The following is a 19,818-nucleotide window of genomic DNA, read 5'->3' on the forward strand; positions in this document are numbered from 1 at the left end:
TTCAAAGTCTGTGAGTCAGTATCTGTTCTGCAAAGAAGTTCATTCTCTCCTTTTTTCAGATTCCACATGTCAGTGACAGCATTTGATGTTGGTGTCTCATTGTCTGACTGACTTCACTTAGCATGATAACTTCTAGGTCCATCCATGTTGCTAAAAATGCCAGTATTTCATTCCTTTTAATGGCTGAGTAATATTCCATTGTGTATATGTACCCCATCTTCTTGATCCACTCCTCTGTCAATGAACATTTAGGTTGTTTCCATGTCTTGGCTATTGCAAACAGCACTACCTGACTTGTAGGATTGTTGTAAAGATTCAGTAATACAGGTAGGAAACAGCACAGTGCCTGGAATGTGGGGGAGGTTATTCAGTGGACGCCTGCATGTTGAAATTGGGTGGGAAGGAGGCATGAAGGAGATCACGTGGACCAAACTTGGACTGTGATGCCCACCAGGTCAGGTGGTGACTGGAATAAATTCATCCACTATGTGCAGATTGTTTTGTGAGAGTGGCGTATGCATCCTACGGCTATTTCCCACACACCCAGCCTAGCCAGCTTTAGCTAGAGGGTCACTGGCTTTGGGGCGGGGGGGCTTGGAAACAGAGGACCCTACACTTGTGGGTGAATTCTGTTTTCCTTGTTAGGTTGATAAGCATCATCTGGGCTTTATCAGCTCATCAAAGGGGTACACAAAGGAGGGAAGGTCACGGCTGACTACAAATACTCAAGGACTCTGTGAAATGCTGCAGCCTCATCTGGCTGCTTAATAGCCTCTCAGAGCTTTTGCACTACAGCTCTTGACTCACATCCTTGAAGCCGGGCTGGCCATTTGTTTGCTTAGAGCTGCAAAGCAAGGGAGCTTAATCATTCGCCTACACTCCAACTCCAACAAACAGACATGTGCAAGGCCATAGAGGCGCCAAAAGGAGGCTAAAACTGGTATTTGAGCCAAAAGGAGGCTAAAACTGGTATTTGAGCCAAAGAGGGATAGACTGATGGGGGCCTTTAAGAAGCTCTCTTCAGAAGCTGCCCTGTGGCATAGTGGGTTAAGGATCCTGCACTGTCATTGCTTTGGCATGGGTTCGATCCCTAGCCTGGGAACTTCCCCATGCTGTGGGTACAGCCAAAATGCAAAAGAAGAGAAAAAAAAAAAGTAGCAGCAGCAGCAGCTAAGAAGCTCTCTCCAATGTGATTTGCCAAGGAATGCCTCTCAAGGATGGTGTGCCGTAGAGTTTCCAGCAGGGCAAATGGGCACAGGAACTAAGCTGGAGTATCTCAGCTCTCGGAGTTCCCGTCGTGGTGCAGTGGTTAACGTATCCGACTAAGAACCATGAGGTTGCGGGTTCGGTCCCTGCCCTTGCTCAGTGGGTTAACAATCCAGCGTTGCCGTGAGCTGTGGTGTAGGTTGCAGACGCGGCTCGGATCCCGCGTTGCTGTGGCTCTGGCGTAGGCTGGTGGCTACAGCTCCGATTCGACCCCTAGCCTGGGAACCTCCATATGCCGTGGGAGCGGCCCAAAGAAATAGCAAAAAAAAAAAAAAAGACAAAAAAAAAAAGAATCTCAGCTCTCAAGGTCAGCCTCTACCTGCAGAATTGCTGGAATTTCCTCTCCAAATTGCTCACTCAGGATCCCAGGGGCTCACTGGGGTCTCCCACCCTCCCCATGAATGACTTTGGCTGTTGTGCTTTGGAAGTAATTCTCAGCTGCCAAAAGGTGTTTCTGCTATTAAAGTTCCTAGGAGCTCCTTTTGGCTCCGCAAGCTAAGGATCCAGTGTTGTCTCTGCTGCAGCTCGGGTGGCGCGGGTTCGATCCTCGGCCTGAGAACTTCCACGTGCCACAGGTGCAGCCAAAAAAAAAAAAAAAAAAAAATGTTCATGGCAGTTTGGGTCATAGAGGATGGCTTTAGCTGCCTTTTAGATTTTTCCCCATGAAGTTGTATGTTTTGCCGTGGGTGCGCCCTCTTTCATTTCAGTGGGCATGGGTTGCTGTCTGTGGGGTGGTGGGTGGTGGGCACCTCCTGCCGCGGGGGACGAGCCTCACAATTGTGCTTCAGCTCAGTCCTCACAAACACGAGGGAACAGACTCCCAGACTTGCTTCCACGTGATCACCATGGAGACGCCAAGATACCCTGGGAGGCCGTGGGGCTCTCCGGAGAACTTCCGGGAGGAGGAGTCCCTCTCCTCCAGAGTCAATGACAAAAGAGCTGCTATAAATACTACCAAAATTGTTTTGTGATCTTTAGCTAGGTTAGCTCAAGGCTGCAAATTGAATGTTTGGCAAATTGATTTTCGGTGTATGAACCTGACGTGGTCCCCTTTCCCCGCTTCTGGCATTGACTGTTTCCTCTGTCATTCTGGGTGCTGCTCCTCCCGCTAAAACTCTTCTGTCCGACTTGGTATCCTGCGAGGTCTTTCTGTTCCACTCCAGGAGCTGTCACATGAAAGCAAGAAAGAGTCCCCTTTCCGACTGTCATACCCTTGTGATGATTCCTTTCGGAAAATGATTCCTTTCGGCGCGTGGTCCCCGCTTACAAGTATTGTGAAACAGCCGCAGCCCTCTGGAAGCACACACAGCCCGAGGAGGACAGAAGATTGGCTTTCCTAATTCATGCAGTTCTTCCCAGACCTGGCTTTTCCCACTCTCAGAATTTTGTGGTACATGTGTCTGAGGCCTTTGACCAAAACATTTCCCTTTTTCTGCTGGAGAAGTCCTGCAAACCAAAGGCATTCTCGACTTCTCCCTGTTTGCAAATCTACTTTTTTTTCTCCAGCCATCATTTTGGGGGGTTTCAACAGGCATGCGAGGCTGTAAATACAGATGGAAGTCAGAAGATGGGTTAACTATAGGTGAGAGTGAACGTGTGGACACGCTGGGTAAAAGCAGAAGTCGGACCTAGGGAGAAGGCGAGCGTTCAAATCGGGACTGGAAATATTTCTCAGAAATTGAATTTTGCAGCTATGGGCGTTTCACTAAACCGATAAAGGGGTGCAAATCATCTAGCTCAGGGATCATCAGACTTTTCCAGTGAAGGACCAGCCAGCAAATATTTTAGAGTCCACATAGTCTCTGTTCCATTTACTCTACGCCGCTGTTGCAGCAGAAAAGCAGCCACAGACAACACATACATAGGTGGGTGTGGCTACGTTCCAATTAAAGTTCATGTGCAAAAATAGGTCTAGGCCAGATTTGGTCCATAGACCATACTTTGCTGATGCCTGATCTATTTTATTTCATAGAAAGCTGAAGATACTTGTTTTACCCCACAGTCTGAAAAGAAAATGTCTACCTTTAGCATCTATCTACTCTCTTATTTCTTGGACACCCCACAGCTTATAGAAGTTCCCTGGCCAGATAGGTCCTGCTGTGGCTCAGCAGGAGCCAGACTAGGCTCCATGAGGATGTGGGTTCAATCCCTGGCCTCAGTCATTGGGTTAAGGATCCCGAGTTGCCGTGAGCTGTGGTGTAGTTCACAGAAAAAGCTTGGATCCCACGTTGCTGTGGCTGTAGTGTAGGCCAGCAGCTATAGCTCTGATCTGACCCCTAGCCTAGGAACTTTAGGGAAGTTCTTAGGGAAGTGCAGCCCTAGAAAGCAAAAAAAAAAAAGGAAAAAGTTTCTGGGCCAGGGATTGAACCCCCATCCCACCTCGACCCAAGCTGCTGCCATCAGTTCCTGAATCCACTGCGCCATAGCAGGAATGCCGGTATCTGTCTACTCTTAAATTTGCTCAGTAGCCTACGTCATCTTTGGGTCTTTGAACACCGTCTTTTAAAGGGACTCAGCTCATTACACTGTTTTGAAATTGGCACATTTGCCTTGCTTCTCCTCCACATGCAACCCTTCCATCTTTCTAAGAACTGCCAACACTCCTAAGACAGATTCTTTAATTAACACCTCGCTAAGGAACTAGTCAACTTTCTCTTTGAAAAAAAATTGCAGCAGTGGCATTAAGAACTCTTAGCTGGGGGAGCGAATGTTAGAAAGATTAAAACTTTTAGTTGCACCAGTAATGATGTGTGGCCTTCATTATGGGATTGGCACTCCTAAACCTTTGTCCCTTAGAGGAGAAGGGTATTAGCATCCCCACTATAAAGGTGAGGGAACAGACTTTTGAACATCTTAAGTGATGTGTGTGTAGTCCCCATACAGGCCTGGACAAAAAGTCCAAGAGCTTAGAGGTCATGACCATTGTGGAGGTGGCTTTGGATGTCCCTGAAAAAGCAAATCAACAGCTCACCTCACTTTCTAAATGGATAAGTAAAGGGTTGACCTCACTGACCTTGACATCCCTTCACATATCCTTGTCTGAGATACTATGCAGTCATTCAAAAAATAAGCGTGGAGTTCCTGTTGTGGCCCAGCAGAGATGAATCCAACGAGGAACTGTGAGGTTGTGGGTTCAATCCCTGGCCTCAATCAATGGGTTAAGGATCCGGCGTTGCCGTGAGCTGTGGTGTGGGTCACAGACCCTCGGCTGTGGTGTAGGCAGGCAGCCACAGCTCTGATTTGACCCCTAGCCTGGGAACCTCCATATGCCACGGGTGCGGCCGTAAAAAGCCAAGAAAAAAAAAAATGCCAAACATTGCTAAACGCTGGTGACACATATTTTTCCAAAGCATTTTCTTTGTACAAATTAGAAACTGTTATTTCTTATAGAATACAGGATATACTTGCCTACTCTTTAAAGAAAAGAACAATTATTATAAGGACAAAAATATTATTAAAACATACTGTGGGTGACTGGGCTTGACTGTAACCCTTAACTCTTGTACGTAGCAATGTAGTCATAAAAATCTCCTGAATTTTGCATAAGGGATTTCACTTATGAGGAGAAAGCCACGGAGCTCCTGTTGTGGCTCAGCAGGTTAAGAACCTGACTAGTATCCATGAGAATGTGGGTTTGATCGCTGGCCTCGCTCAGTGGGTTAAGGATCCAGGGTTGCCTCAAGCTGTGGTGTAGGTCGCAGATGAGGCTTGAATGCTGCGTTGCTGTGGCTATGGGGCAGGCCGGCAGTGGTAGCTCCAATTCAACCCCTAGCCTGGGAACTTCCATGTGGCTCAGGTGTAGCCTTCAAAAGAAAAAAATAAAATCAAAGGAGAATGATATGGAAGCACTGCAAATATTTAATTTAAATGTGAACGTTGAAAACAAAATTCCAGCTAATGCCAAAACCAAGCTTGACTACGATCGTGAGCAGGAAGCAATAAAAAAATACACAGACGTATGTGCCCTAGAGCCAGTCTGCACAGGGGTTTTATGAGGCCAAGCACCAGAGACCAACTATGGCAAATGTAAACCACGGAGAATCTATTAGGACATTGTGGGGCCGTAGAATGGGCAGCCTCGCAGACTTGGAAGGACACGGATACACCAGGCTTGGGAATGACCCGGAACCTAGGATTCAGGAGCGCCAGCACCGTCTTATATCCAGAATGACCTGGTTGAAGAGGCCAGCGGCAATGTCTTCTCTCTTTTTATCAGTTATTAAAATTAAAATCCTGGGAGGGAGTGCCCAGTAGTGGAGGTTTATTCACCAGCACATCTCTTTTTCATGCCCGGAAAAGAAAATACTTTCCTCATCCCAGCTTCCCTAGGAAAAGGTAACCCTTAGGCTTATCCTACATACAAATGGGGAGAGAGGACACCCCCCGCCCCTTCCAAAAAAAAACCAAAAAAAAAAAAAAAAAAACACCCAGAGATATAATGGGCAGGCAAAAAGTAGAGTGAACCCTATGAAGAATATTACCTTAAAAGATCCAGTTTATAAATGAGTTCATGCCCAATTCTTGGATTTATTCAGACAAATACCAGAGTTTATTAGCAAAGGAGAACCAGCTTATTCCACGTGGCCACGTCTGATCTTAGACAATTAGCTTTTCTGCTTCCAAATTATTCCTAAAATGCAAATTGGATTTCTCATTTCTCTGTCCCAAACAGTAGTGAGGTATAATTATGTGCTATTAAACACCTGTTAAATTAAAAGGAGATGGGTGGCAGAAACAGGGAATGCAGGGTAGTTGAAGGTGGCTGTTGTGAGGGTGTGAAATTGGTTTTTACTCTACGAAACCCCCGTCAGAACTGGGGGTTTAGGCCTCAATTCCAGGAGAGCACAATTAGACAGATGCGAGGTAGAATTAGGCATTGTTGTTCTCTGCACTGCACTTGCCTCTCTGATCGTGGATGCTCTTAATGCTCTGCAATTGACGTACTCTCTGACCACGACTCAAGAACTTTCTTTACTGCTTCTCCCTCTAGGTAGTAGTCTTCCTTTCATTTGACATTTGATGCGTGCCTACTGTGTGTGAAGGGCCAGGCTCACCCTGGGGCAGATCGGGGATGAGAAGTTCATGGTTTCAGTACTAGAGAAGTATGGAAGTCTGGTTGGGGAAACAGATGTGCTAAATGTTATGATGCAAACGAGGTGTTTGTGATGCATACACTAGGTGTGTATTAGGTGCTCTGGAAACAGAATAAGCTCAGAGCCCAATTGGGGATTCCAACATAGCATCAAACATGCTCCCCCCCAAAAAGGGACAGGGGTTTCTAAAATATGATCCCCTGACCAGTGGCATATGCCTCACCTGGGAACTTTTATAAATGCAAAATCTGGGTCCTTCTCTAGGCGTACTGACTTAGAAACTCTGGGGATGGGGCCCAGCAGTCAGTGTTCCAGTCAGCCCTCCATGTGAGTTAATTCTGATGTGTCTCAAGTTTGAGCTCTGGCTTTCCTAGTAGACCAGTGGATCTCGATTCTGGCTGCACATTAGAATTGCCTGGGAACCTTTTAAATTCTTTATGCTCAAACTAAATCAACTCTGAAGGATTGAGACATGTGCCTCTCTATGTTATGTACATACATATATATTTTTTAAAATGTCCAAGTGATTCAAATGCTAGATCAAATTTTGTTACATTCGACCTTCAATTATTGAGTATCGTCTAAGTGACAAATCAGTAAGTTGAGAACAGATGTGAACACAAAAAGGAAAGAAGAGAAAGAATATGCCTGTTGAATATTGCATTCCAGACAACGAACAAGGGGCTAGAAATACAAAGAAAGAAAAAAAGGAAATAATAAAGGAAAAGAAAGGAGTTCCCATTGTCGCTCAGCAGGTTAAGAACCCAACCAGCATCCATGAGGATGTGGGTTTGATCCCTGGCCTGACTCAGTGGGTTGAGTATCCTGCATGGTTGCAAGCTGCAGCTTAGGTTGCAAACGTGGCTTGGATCCGGCATTGCTGTGGCTGTGGTGTAGGCCAGCAGCTGCAGCTCCAATTCAGCCCCTAGCCTGGGAACTTCCATATGCTGCCAGTGCAGCCCTGAAAAGCTAAATAAATAAGTAAAATAAAATAAAATAAAAAGATACATTAGCTATTTAATAAAAGGAAAAGAGAACTAGGGGGGCAAGAAAAAGCATTAGTGAACCATGGGCCAGACAATCTTATTACCTCATTTAGTTCCCATGATAACCCTTCCAGGAGGCTGACATTAGGCCCATTTTAAAGATGTGAAAACCGCAGAATTGCCTGGAGGCTCAGAGGGTTAAGAATCCAGTGTTGCCCCTGCTGTGGCTCGGGGTTTGATCCCTGGCTAGGGAACTTCTGCCTGCTGCATGCACGGCCAAAAAAGAGAGAGAAAGTTGAAATTCAAAACCACTGAGTCATTTCTCCAGGCTGTGAGATGAGTAAGCAGCAGAGTCCATAACTGAACCCAAGTTATCCACCTTCTAGTTCCCAGGCCCTTCTTTGCTCATGGAAAGGGGGTGGACAGGCACCTGGCTCCAGCCAGACATCCTGCTATCAATTCCCAGCCCTTTGTTTCACAACTGTGTAACCATCAGCAAATGACTCAGCCTTTTTCTGCCTCGGTTTCCTTCTCTGTAAACTGGGGACACTAAAGGCACACAGATTCCTGTAATGTCAGAGGAAGTGACAGAAATAAACCTTTAGAACAGCAGCTGTTTAAAGACAAAAAAAAAAAAAAAAAAAAAGGAGTTCCCATTGTTGCTCAGCAGGTTGCCAACCCGACTAGAATCCATGAGGATGGGAGTTTGATCCCTGGACCCGCTCAGTGGGTTAAGGATCCTGCATTGTGCAGCTGTGGTGTAGATCTCAAACGAGGCATGAATCCCATGTTGCTATGGCTGTGGTGTAGGCCGGCAGGTACAGCTGATTCATCCCCTAGTCTGGGAACCTCCATATGCCAAGGCTGTGGCCCTAAAAATACAAACTCCCCCCAAAACAGCATCTGTCTTGATGTATTTGGTAGGCTAATAAATATGATTTTAAAAATCACGGACTGTTAAACAGGCCCCTGCCGTCGTAAAATCATTCAGTAAAAGACATAAATAAAGCAAATAAGTTGACTACAATGCGACTACTTTCATACAAGTACAAAAAACGTAAGATGAAATAGGAGTTCCCGTCGTGGCACAGTGCTTAACGAATCTGACTAGGAACCATGAGGTTGCAGGTTCGATCCCTGCCCTTGCTCAGTGGGTTAAGGATCCGGCATTGCCATGAGCTGTGGTGTAGGTCGCAGACGAGGCTCAGATCCTGCTTTGCTGCGGCTCTGGTGTAGGCTGGTGGCTATAGCTCCGATTCGACCCCTAGCCTGGGAAACTCCATATGCTGTGGGAGCAGCCCAAGAAATAGCAAAAAAAAAAAAAAAAAAAAAAAGACTGAATATGAAATAACAGTTGTGTATACTGCCATTAAAATTTAGGAGTTCCCTTGTGGCACAGTAGGTTAAGGATCCAGCATTATCACTGTGGTGGCTTGGATTGCTGCTGTTGCACAGGTTTGATCCCTGGCCTGGAAACTTCCCCATGCTGCAGGCACAGCCCCCGCCCCCCAAAAACTGAAGTATAACTCTTGACCTGGAAATCCCATTTTTGTGAATCTTCCTCAAGAGAAGGAGGAGGAGAGTAGAAAGGAATTAAAAAAAAAAAAAACAAACAAACAGAAAAATCTTTGGGAACAAAATAACGTGAATGTCCCCCAATTACGGGATAGTTGAATAAGGTGTGGTATATCCATAAAGAGATCACTATATAGTTATTTAAAAAGTTAGATTTCTCCATATATACTTACAAATACTTCCATATAATATTACTAACCAAAAAAATCGAGTTGTAGTATATATTATGCAGTATGAGTCCATTTAGAAAATAAACTGAAGTCTACATCAGTTTTTATGCATTTATAGAAGCATTAAAAAAAAGATGAGGGTCTCTCATCATGTGGACACACAGTACCAAAAAGTTTGTCTCCCAAAAGGGAGTTCTCACCCATCCCTGATCTCAGACTTCCAGCCTCCAGAACTGAGAAAAATAAATTTCTGTTATTTATAAACAAAAAACCCCCAAACAAACAAACAAACAAAGGTGCAGAAGGGCCATACCAATTTTGTTTACTTCAGGGTTTGGAGCTAGATGATTTGATGGAGGTTGCTAGCTTCTTGTCCATTTGTTTTGGGGTTTTTTTGCTTGTTTGTTTTTTGTTTTCAGTCATACCTGCAGCATGAGAATGTTCTTGGGCCAGGAATCGAACCCCTGACATCGCAGTGACCTGAGCCACAGCTGAGCCGCAGCAGTGATAATGCTGGATCCTTAACCTGCTGAGCCACCAGGGAACTCCTCATTCATTTGTTCTTGTTTCTGTTTATTAAATCAGTAAAGGAAAATTAGTGCTTGAGGTCGAGCTGAAATTTTGATATGTTTAACTCTGTCTCTTCCATTGGGTTAAGAAGTTCTGTAGGGCAGGGATCCCATACAGTCCTCTTCCAACCTGCAGGCACAGTGCAGGTGAGGGCACAGGGTTAATGGGAAATCCTGGGTGTTGGGTTGAGCCGCACTGTCGACAGATCTCTGAGCAGAGAGGTGATTCAAGACGTGGAGGGAGAGGGTTTGCTTGGTAATCGCCGCCATGACCAGTAGGTTTAGTTTCATTTTCTACTTCCAGGTCTTAAAGACCCAGTGATGAGAGAGAAAAATCAGTCTAGTCCGGGATTATTTAGGTTGCGTGGGTGAGGACCCTGGGCCAAACGAATCCCGCGGTTTGTGGAATGAGATCTTCACTTGCACCACATCGTGATCTGGGTCAGCCCATCCTTTTCCACCCTGGGAAATTACGGAGATAAACCAAGAGAAGACACGAGTGTCCTTGGATTCCTTAGAAATAAGCTGGTGCCCATTACGCAGCTTGCAAATAACGTGCTGTGATTGAATCAATCAAGTGTTGGGATTCAGCTGAAATCAGAGCTCAGGGACTTCCAAAAACATATTCACTTGCATCTTCCCACTACAAAAGCATCTTGCGGTACCTACGCTTTGGCAAAGACGTGCTGGCCCCCCCTCAGTCATGGTCACCTGATGATTTGATCCATAATGGACTAGAGTGACGATGACATGAGTAACTTATTCCAGGGCGATGAAGCGTGCTTAAAATTTATCACCTCTGTCCCAGCAACTGATACAGGCAAGCTCCTTTTGTAACACGTTGACAGCATTTCAGAGGTAATAGATTGGCCCGCTTCACTTAGCACGCAAGCGGTGTTGATCATTGGCCACTTGCAGGTAGGCTTTTTCTTCCCTTGTCCTCATGGTCCCAAGAATGTGGGTGATTTAAGGAGAGACAGGCTTCTGGGGTTCCTCTTCACCCTCACAGGCTCTGTAGCTTGTCCACCGCTGGGACCTGGACGACTGTACACAGCTATCAGGTTTGATTTTCCACAGATGGTGCTTTGGCCATGCTGGCAAAAAGTTATCTTCTGCGTGCTGAATCAATAGTCCAATCTGGCCTCCTGGCAAAGTTGACTTCAACCTACAGCAGAAATTCAGCAACAACCAAAAAAAAAAAAAAAGCAAATAAAATAAATAGAATTGAACTGGAAAAACTACTACTTCTAAACTTACATGTTTCTTTTGAATGGCTACCAAGAATATAACCAGAAGGAAAATCGACAAGAGTTGATCTCCCTTTCTTTACCTTTTTCCTTTCTCTTTCTTTTTTCTTTTCTTTTTTTTTTTTTGGCTACACCCCAAAATTCCTGGTAGATCTTTCCAGATCTTTTTTTTTTTTTTTTTTTGTCTTTTCTAAGGCCTCACCTGCAGCACATGGAGGTTCCCAGGCTAGGCGCTGCCAGCCTACACCAGAGCCACAGCAACACGGGATCCGAGCCACATCTGCAACCTACACTGCAGCTCATGGCAACGCCGGATCCTTAATCCAGTGAGCGAGGCCAGGGATTGAACCTGCAACCTCATGGTTCCTAGTCGGATTTGTTAACCACTGAGCCACAATGAAAACTCCCTCCAGATCTTTCCTAAAAGGCTAATTTCTTAATAGATCTTCCTGAAAAGTCCCTTGGCTCTGTCTGAATGCTGTGGAAATCCTTCTCTAATGTGAGCATTGCCTGGCCTATTCCAGGATTCCAAAAGTTGGGCCAGTGATGATCAGACAACCATGTTTTATATTTGTCGGTCGGCTGACAGTTCTCAAAGACAAAAAAATATGACTCAAACTATTTTCAGTAATAATTTACCAGCTGATGTAACAGAAAAGTTCAGGCCTAGCTAAATTCAGGTGCTTAGACTTTGTCGTTAGCAATCAATCTGTAGCTCTTTGGTTTATTCTATTTTGGCTTTTGTCAGGCACTTGATTTGTCATCGCAGAATGGCCTTGAGCATTTCTAGATATCCATCCTATTGCAATATCAATGCCACCATAGAAAGAATTTCCTCTTTTTGTAATGATTTCATCAAAAATCTTGAAGTTGTGTCTTATTGGTCCGGCTCATGTACATTCCTGAATCGAGGGTGGTAGCCAGGTAACAGAGATGTTCTGATTGGACGTGCCTTGGTTGTGTGATGAGTCGAGTCCATCCCACCTAAACCGTAAGGGCTAAATTGAGGAAGATTTCCTTCCAATGGGCAGAAGATGAGCTATTACTAAAGAGCAGAGAATGGGCGGTGGGCTGTAAAAACCACCCAACCAACAAACCGAAATATCCATCTACTGGGAATGGAGCTGGAAAGACCACTGACGTCAAAAATCACTCACATCCTCAACCTTTTCTCTACTGGGGCCTCTAGTAGAATAACTGGACTACGACCACTGTACCAAGCCTTGGAAGGTCCATTATTAAGCCGCTTTCCTATCCCATGCCATCTCCCATCCAACGCCTCCCTTCCAAAGAGGTGCATACAGTTCAACTCAGGATGCATCTTACATTGAACGTTGCTACAAGGTCTTTGCATTTTATGCTTGATGACAACACGGAAAGTTTCCGGGGATTCCCGTATTCTAAAGGAAAAAAGAACTTCCAGGGTTCACATGAGGCATTTTGAAACTGGATGGGGTTGTTTAAAGGGAGCTTGGGTATAAGAGCGCTTACATTTTTAAACACCAAATGGAAACGAGGAGAAATGCGGGCGTTAAATTTTAATGTTACGGAAATGGGCTCTGTCAGGAGGTCTAGGGCTGTTCAGCTTGTAGAGGAATGTGAGTGCATTCAGCCTTTAAATTCCGCCTAAAGGCCACAGGGACCATTTTACCTCAGTGACTGTTGAAACTAAAGAGGAAATAGTTTAAGTTCCAGAAGGAAAACTGCAGCTGGAAGTTCTGCCTTCCCTTCCCCATAGAGATTCTATATTGCGAACCTCAGAAACCAAAGGGTTTATTCCAAAGACTTGTGCCCATGCCACGGAGCTGGAATTTTAATCCCGTCTCTCTCTCGGGAGGTGAATACAAAAGTAGAAAAGGTTTGAAAAAGATGAAAAGACCGAATGAGTATCGGAGAAGAAGGTGACCCTAGAATTGAATACCTTGGCTCATCTTCTAATTAAATAAGGATCCAGATGTATGCTTCCTGTCAATGAGGACATTTCAAAGAGAGATGCCTCTCCTGGAAAGGTGGGTAGAGTTTAAGAAATCATCTGTGTTGTGCAGGTGCTTTGCTGGGGGATAAGCATCTTTGCAATACGTGGTGGCTGGGACAACTGGATATCCGCATGCAAAGAATGACATCGCGGGGGTTCTCTGGTGGCTCAGTGGGTTAAAGCTCTGACATTGTCACTGCTGTGGTGAGGGCTGGATCCCTGGTCAGGGAACTTCCACATGCCAGTGGTATGGGCAAAAAAAAAAAAAAAAAAAGTGAGGTTGTACCTCTGCCTCTCACCATACACAAAAATTAACTCAAAATGGATCATAGGCGTAAATGTAAGAGATACAATTATAAAACCTAGAAGAAAAAATATATGAATGAATAAATCTTAATGACGTTGGGTTAGGCAAAAACCTTCCTAAATATGACAACAAAAATACAAGCACTTGGGGTTCCTGTTGTGGCTCAGAGGGTTAAGAACCCAACATGGTATCGATGAGGATGCAGGTTCAATCCCTGGACTAGATCAGCGGGTTAAGGATCCAGTGTTACTGCAAGCTGCGGTGTAGGTCACAGATGTGGCTAGGATCCAGCATTGCTGTGGCTGCAGCATAGCTGGCAACTGCAGCTCCAATTCAACCCCTCGCCTGAGAATTTCCATATGCCGCAGGGGGGAAAAATATATATATATATATATTTTTGTCTTTTTGTCTTTTCTAGGGCTGCACCCGTGGCATATGGAGGTTCCCAGGCTAGGGGTCTAATCAGAGCTGTAGCTGCTGGTCCACACCACAGCCACAGCCACAGCAACTCAGGATCCGAGTTGAGTCTGCAACCTACACCCAAGCTCACAGCAACGCCAGATCCTTAACCCACTGAGCAAGGCCAGGGATCGAACCTGCAACCTCAGGGTTACTAGTCGGATTCGTTAACTACTGAGCCACGATGGGAACTCCAAGGAAAAAAAGTTTTTAAAAATTACAAGCACTGAAAGAATAATGGATAAATTGGACCTCGTCAAAGTTACTTTTTTTTTTCCTTTTTTTTGCTGTTGAGGGCCACACCAGTGGCACATGGAAGTTCCCAGCCTAGAGGTCGAATTGACCTACAGCTGCTAGCCTACACCACAGCCACAGCAACTTGGGATCCGAGCTTCATCTGAGACCTGCACTGCAGCTCACGGCAACGCCGGATCCTTAACCCACTGAGCATGGCCGGAATCCAACTTGCATCCTCATGGATACTAGTTGGGTTCGTAACCTGCTGAGCCGCAACAGGAACTCCAAAATTAATAACTTTCATGCTTCAAAGGATCTCATCAAGGAAGTGAAATGACAACCCAAATAATGGGAGAAACAGGAGAAAATCATTTATCTAATAAGAAATGTATCTAGAATATATAACAAGCTCCTACAACTTAATAATTTAAAATGTTTTTTTAAGCGGCAAAGAATCTAACATGGACGTTTTCTCCAGAGATACACAAATCAATGGCTCAACATCATGAGCCATCAGAGAAATACAAATAAAGACCACAATGAGATACCACCTCACACCCAGTAGAATGGCGAGAATCAAAAAGATAGACAATGAGGAGTTCCTATCGTGGCTCAGTGGAAATGAATCCGACTAGGAACCATGAGTTTGAGGGTTCAATCTCTGGCCTTGCTCAGTGGGTTAAGGATCTGGTGTTGCTGTGGGCTGTTGTGTAGGTCGCAGATGTGGCTCAGATCCTGCATTGCTGTGGCTGTGGTGTAGGCCGGCAGCTACAGCTCTGATACCACCCCTAGCCTGGGAACCTCCATATGCCGTGGGTATGGCCCTGAAAAGCAAAAAAAAGAAAGAACAATGAGTATTGGCTGAGATATGGAGAAATTGGAACTCTGGAGGGAATGTAAAATGCTGCACCACTGTGGGAAAATATGGAAATTCCTCAAAAGTTTAAGCATAAAGATAACCTATCGCCTGGCAATTCTATATGTGGAGAAATGAAAACAAATATCCATATAAAATATATGTGTATATAAAAACCTGTACACAAATGTTCACAGCAGCATTAATTGTAGCATCCCCAAATTGGAAACAAGTCAAAAGTCCATCAGCTGATGAAGAGATCAATAAATTATTTATTGTGGTACATACATAGGATGGAGTATTATTCAGCCTTAAAAAGGAATGAATACAGATAAAATGTGGACATAAGCCACACTGCAAAGGAACCTTAAAAAACATCATACCAAGTGAAAGAAGCCAAAGAAGACCACATGTCTCATGATCCCATGTATACGAGTTGCCCCAAATCGGTAGTTCTACAGAGGCAGAAATTAGATTATTGGTTTCTTAGAGGCTGGGGGGATTAAGGGAAGGTGGAGGGCGATTCCAAGGAGTAAGGAGTTTCTTTTTGCAGTGATGAAAATGTTCAAGAGTAAAATCCCCTGCATTATGCATTTCAAGTGGCTGGATTTTATGATATGTGAATTATTTCTCGATAAGCTATGACATTAAATAGATCGGCAGCAGTGACGGCCAAATGTTCACGTTTGTTAAATCTGGATTTGTGGTGTGTTACACTGGTCCTCGATGATACTGTTCGGAATGTTTGTACTATTTCAAATACAATCACAAGAGAAACTTGGCAGAGATACACGGAGTGGGGCTTGCTGAGCTGTGAGAGAAGTACCAGGCTTCATTCAGAGTGGGAAAGGAAAGTACAGACCTTTGGCTGGTCAAAGAATGGTGTAGCTTGAGTTGCTTGGCAGCGTTAAAAGAGATGGTTGCAGGTGATGGGTTTGGGGGCAGGAGGAAAGAGGTCGGGAGGCCGGTTAAGGGGCTGCTCTTGCCTAGAGGAAAGCTTTGCTGGCTTGAACCAGGATGGTGGCCATGGTGATGGCAAGGGTTAGAGAGTCTGGGAACAAATGCTTGGGAACAAATGAGTCCCTCGAATTCATCTTAGAGTCAAGTACACATCTTGGAAAAATGACCGACCGAGGCGGCAAAGGTGACTGAGCATGACGAGCCTTAACGTGGCTCAGCAGGGTTAGGCGCTGGAGCCTGCTGTGTGTACGGGTTTTGTTAGTTTCCTGTGGATGCCTTAACAAATGGCTACACACCTGCTAGCTTTGCACAACGCGTATTTACTATCTTCCATTTATGGAGACCTGAAGGCATAACTAGGTCTTTCCGGACTAGAAATCAAGGTGTTGGCAAGGCTCTGTCCCTTCTGGAAGGTCTAGGGGAGACTCTCTCTCCCTCCAGCATCTACTGGCCCCCTCTGGCCCGGGTCTCATGGCCTCCTCCTGCTTCAAAGACATCCAGGGCCTGTCAGGTCTTCCTCATAATGCATCACTCTTGACACGGACTCTCTTCCCTCCCTCTTTCCCTTATTAATACCCTTGTGACTCCACTGGGGCATCTGGACTGTCCAGGATTCCCTCTCCATCTCATGGTCAGCAATTATCGACCTTAATTCCACTTGCAACTTTCATTCTCGCTTGCCCAAGAACGTGTAACGTAGTCACTCTTCTCTGCCATGTGCAGATGTTATCCTAGCTATGGTAGGAAATGGAAACAGGAAAGACAGGCTCTGTCTTTAAGGACCAAGGTGGAGTAACAAGAAATTTACATCATGGGGAAATCAGGACCAAATCTAAACATCACGCATAAGTTTGACAAAGGAAATATAGCAGGATAGTCAGGGTGGGCTCCCTGTAGGAGGCTGGTCTTGGTGTGGATCTTTGAAGGTGGAGTGGGGTGTCAGTACACACTAGATAAGATTTTTTTTTTTTTTGTCTTTTTGATATTTCTTGGGCCGCTCCCGCGGCATATGGAGGTTCCCAGTCTAGGGGTCCAATCGGAGCTGTAGCCACCGGCCTACGCCAGAGCCACAGCAACGCGGGATCCGAGCCGCGTCTGCAACCTACACCACAGCTCAGGGCAACGCCGGATCGTTAACCCACTGAGCAAGGGCAGGGATCGAACCCGCAACCTCATGGTTCTTAGTCGGATTCGTTAACCACTGCGCCACGATGGGAACTCCCTAGATAAGATTTTGTATTAAGTTTAGGGGAAAAAGAATCTCAAAGAAATGAATTGACTTACATATTGCACTTTTCTTAACTGCAACACTGGTTTTGAATACAAACATAGCAAAATACTCGGAATACAGTAGGTGCCCACCATGACGAAGGATTTTATCCTTGGACCACTATAGCTTTCTTTCATCAGAGCTCTGTACTTTAGTCGACAAAACACTTTCCTAAATAAATTATTAAAACCAAGTATATTCAAAAGCTGAATAAATAGAAGACATGTTATAGGATTGAATGCCAGTGTTAGAAAAAATCGAATAAAGAGGTTTGTATTTTCGAGACAGATGACATGAATATTAAACCAAAACATGATTATCACGTCTAAATGAATGCCCTAATTTCATTAAAAACTTTGCATATTGACATTATTCACTCATTAAATTCTAAATCGTTTTTGAAACAAAATAGGGCATAAGTAATTAAAAATATTTCATGCGACAGAGCTTTATTGGGCATCTACGTGCCAAATACTCTGTTAATTCTGGAGATTAAGAAAACACGAGACATAATTGCTCTCCTCAAATTTTTCGTAACTTTAACACATTTTCGATTCACACAGTGGTTAATAGCTCTATCACTTACTAGCTTAGTGATCTTGGGCAAGTTAGTTAATGTTTTTGTGTCTGTTTCCACTCTCCTGTGAGTGTGTGTGTGCGTGTGTATTCTGTTTTACTGTGGTCAATTTCAACCATACACAGAAGTACAGAGAATTGTCTCTCGACCCCCCCATGCATCTATCAGCCCGATTCAGCAATTTTCAACCAATGGATCCAATCTATTTTTTTGGTCTAAATGTCCTTCTTTTGCCCCCTACCTCTTAACTATTAGATTATTTTGAAATCCGTCCTGAATATCATTCTTTTCAGCTATCAGCACTTCCTCAGATACCTCCACATTTTAATGTAGCCATAACACCATCATTACACACACAAAAAATAATAATTATTTAATTTTATAAACTAGCCAGTTGGTATTCAAATGTTTCATATGTATTTTCTTTTTTTCTTTTCTTTTCTTTTCTTTTCTTTTTTTTTTTTTTTGTCTTTTTGCCGTTTCTTGGGCCGCTTCCCCGGCATATGGAGGTTCCCAGGCTAGGGGTCTAATCGGAGTTGTAGCCGCCAGCCTACGCCAGAGCCACAGCAATGTGGGATCCGAGCCGTGTCTGTGACCTACACCGCAGCTCACGGCAACACTGGATCCTTAACTCACTGAGCAAGGGCAGGGATCGAACCGCAACCTCATGGTTCCTAGTCAGATTCGGTAACCACTGCGCCACGACGGGAACTCCTGTATTTTCTTTTCAGATAATTTTTTCTCCAAATCAGGATCCAAAGTCCACACATGGCTTTGATTGCTATTTCTTTTTTTTTTTTTTTTTTTTTTTTTTTGCCTATTTCCACATGGCATATGGAAATTCCCAGGGAGCTGCAGCTGCCAGCCTACACCACAGCTACCGCCACTCGGGATCTGAACTGCCTCTGCAGTTTACACCAGAGCTCATGGCAATGCCAGCTCCTCAACCCCCTGAGCAAGGCCAGGGATGGAACCCAAGTCCTCATGGATACTAGTTGGAGTCATCGCTCTGCACAGTGACGGGTCCTCCCTGTCTTCCAGCTGGCGAGTTCACCCTCACTTCTTCCTTTCTCTTGCTACTGATTGGCTGGAGAAGCTAGGCGGCTCTGTAACATTGCTTTTGTGGATCCCGTGAATTGCTTCCTGTGGTGTCCTTTAAGAGGTCATTCTGTCATTGGATGCTTTTGCGAGCGGAGTGGAGTTCTCCCTCCCCAACCCAAGAATACAGCTGGGAGGGGCTGCTGCCTTGCACATCCCACAGGAAGCACAGAATGTCTGGTGCTCTCGGCGTGAGAGTCGTGATCAACGCATCCATGGTAGTTTCTTATCAGCCTTTCACCTGTTGGCATGAGCCATCCTTGGCACATTATTTCAGTGGGCTTCGCAAGCGGCAAATTGTCTTATCTGATCAGTCCTTCTACCTGCCTTACCTGGAATTCCTCTGGGCTGAACACGTTCCCTGATCTCGTGTATGGTCACACTGAGAGGCAGTCCATGCAGGCCTGGTAGGAAGGATGCTTGATTGTTTTCCCCCTGTGTTTACCAGCGTCCCACAGAGACAACCAACAAGGCTTTCTTGTTCTGTTTGATCATTTTTAGTATTGTTATGAATATATTTTTCTTCTATTTGTTTTTCCGCCCATTGTCTTTCTTTTTTTCCTTTATTTTTTTTTTGGCGGGTGTGTCTTTTTAGGGCCATACCCACAGCATGTGGAGGTTCCCAGGCTAGGGGTCAAATCGGAACTATAGCTGCCAGCCTACGCCACAGCCACAGCCACGCCAGATCTGAGCTGTGTCTGCGACCTATACCACAGCTCATGGCAACGCCAGATCCTCAACCCACTGAACGAGGCCAGGGATGGGACCCACATCCTCATGGATATTCGTTGGGTTCCTTTCCACTGCACCACAACGTGAACTCCATCCTGAGTCCTTTTGACATAATTTCAAGAGCCTTTTACAGCTTTCTTGGTTTCTTGCACAAGATGTTCCTAAGTCCTCATGTACTTCTCCTGTCCCAGACCTGGAATCTGCCACTTCTCCAAAGAGCCCTGGATCTTAGCATCTAAAGAGCACAGTCTGGGGTGCTGGGATTCCTTAATCACACCAGGCTGGTCTTTGTCTCTTGGCCTTTCTGTGGACAGAGATAGGATATATGATTAATCATATGCATGCAAATGATATATGTGCAAATCATATATATGCAGGTGATAACATTCTGACATATATGTATTTATAAACATGATGAAAATGAAAGAAAAGAGGTAAATT

This window comes from Sus scrofa, chromosome 17 (assembly GCF_054392235.1).
Source record: "Sus scrofa isolate SSC_HxYL_T2T_F1_AM1 chromosome 17, Sscrofa_HxYL_maternal_Yorkshire_Landrace_v2.0, whole genome shotgun sequence".
NCBI classification, from domain to species: domain Eukaryota; kingdom Metazoa; phylum Chordata; class Mammalia; order Artiodactyla; family Suidae; genus Sus; species Sus scrofa.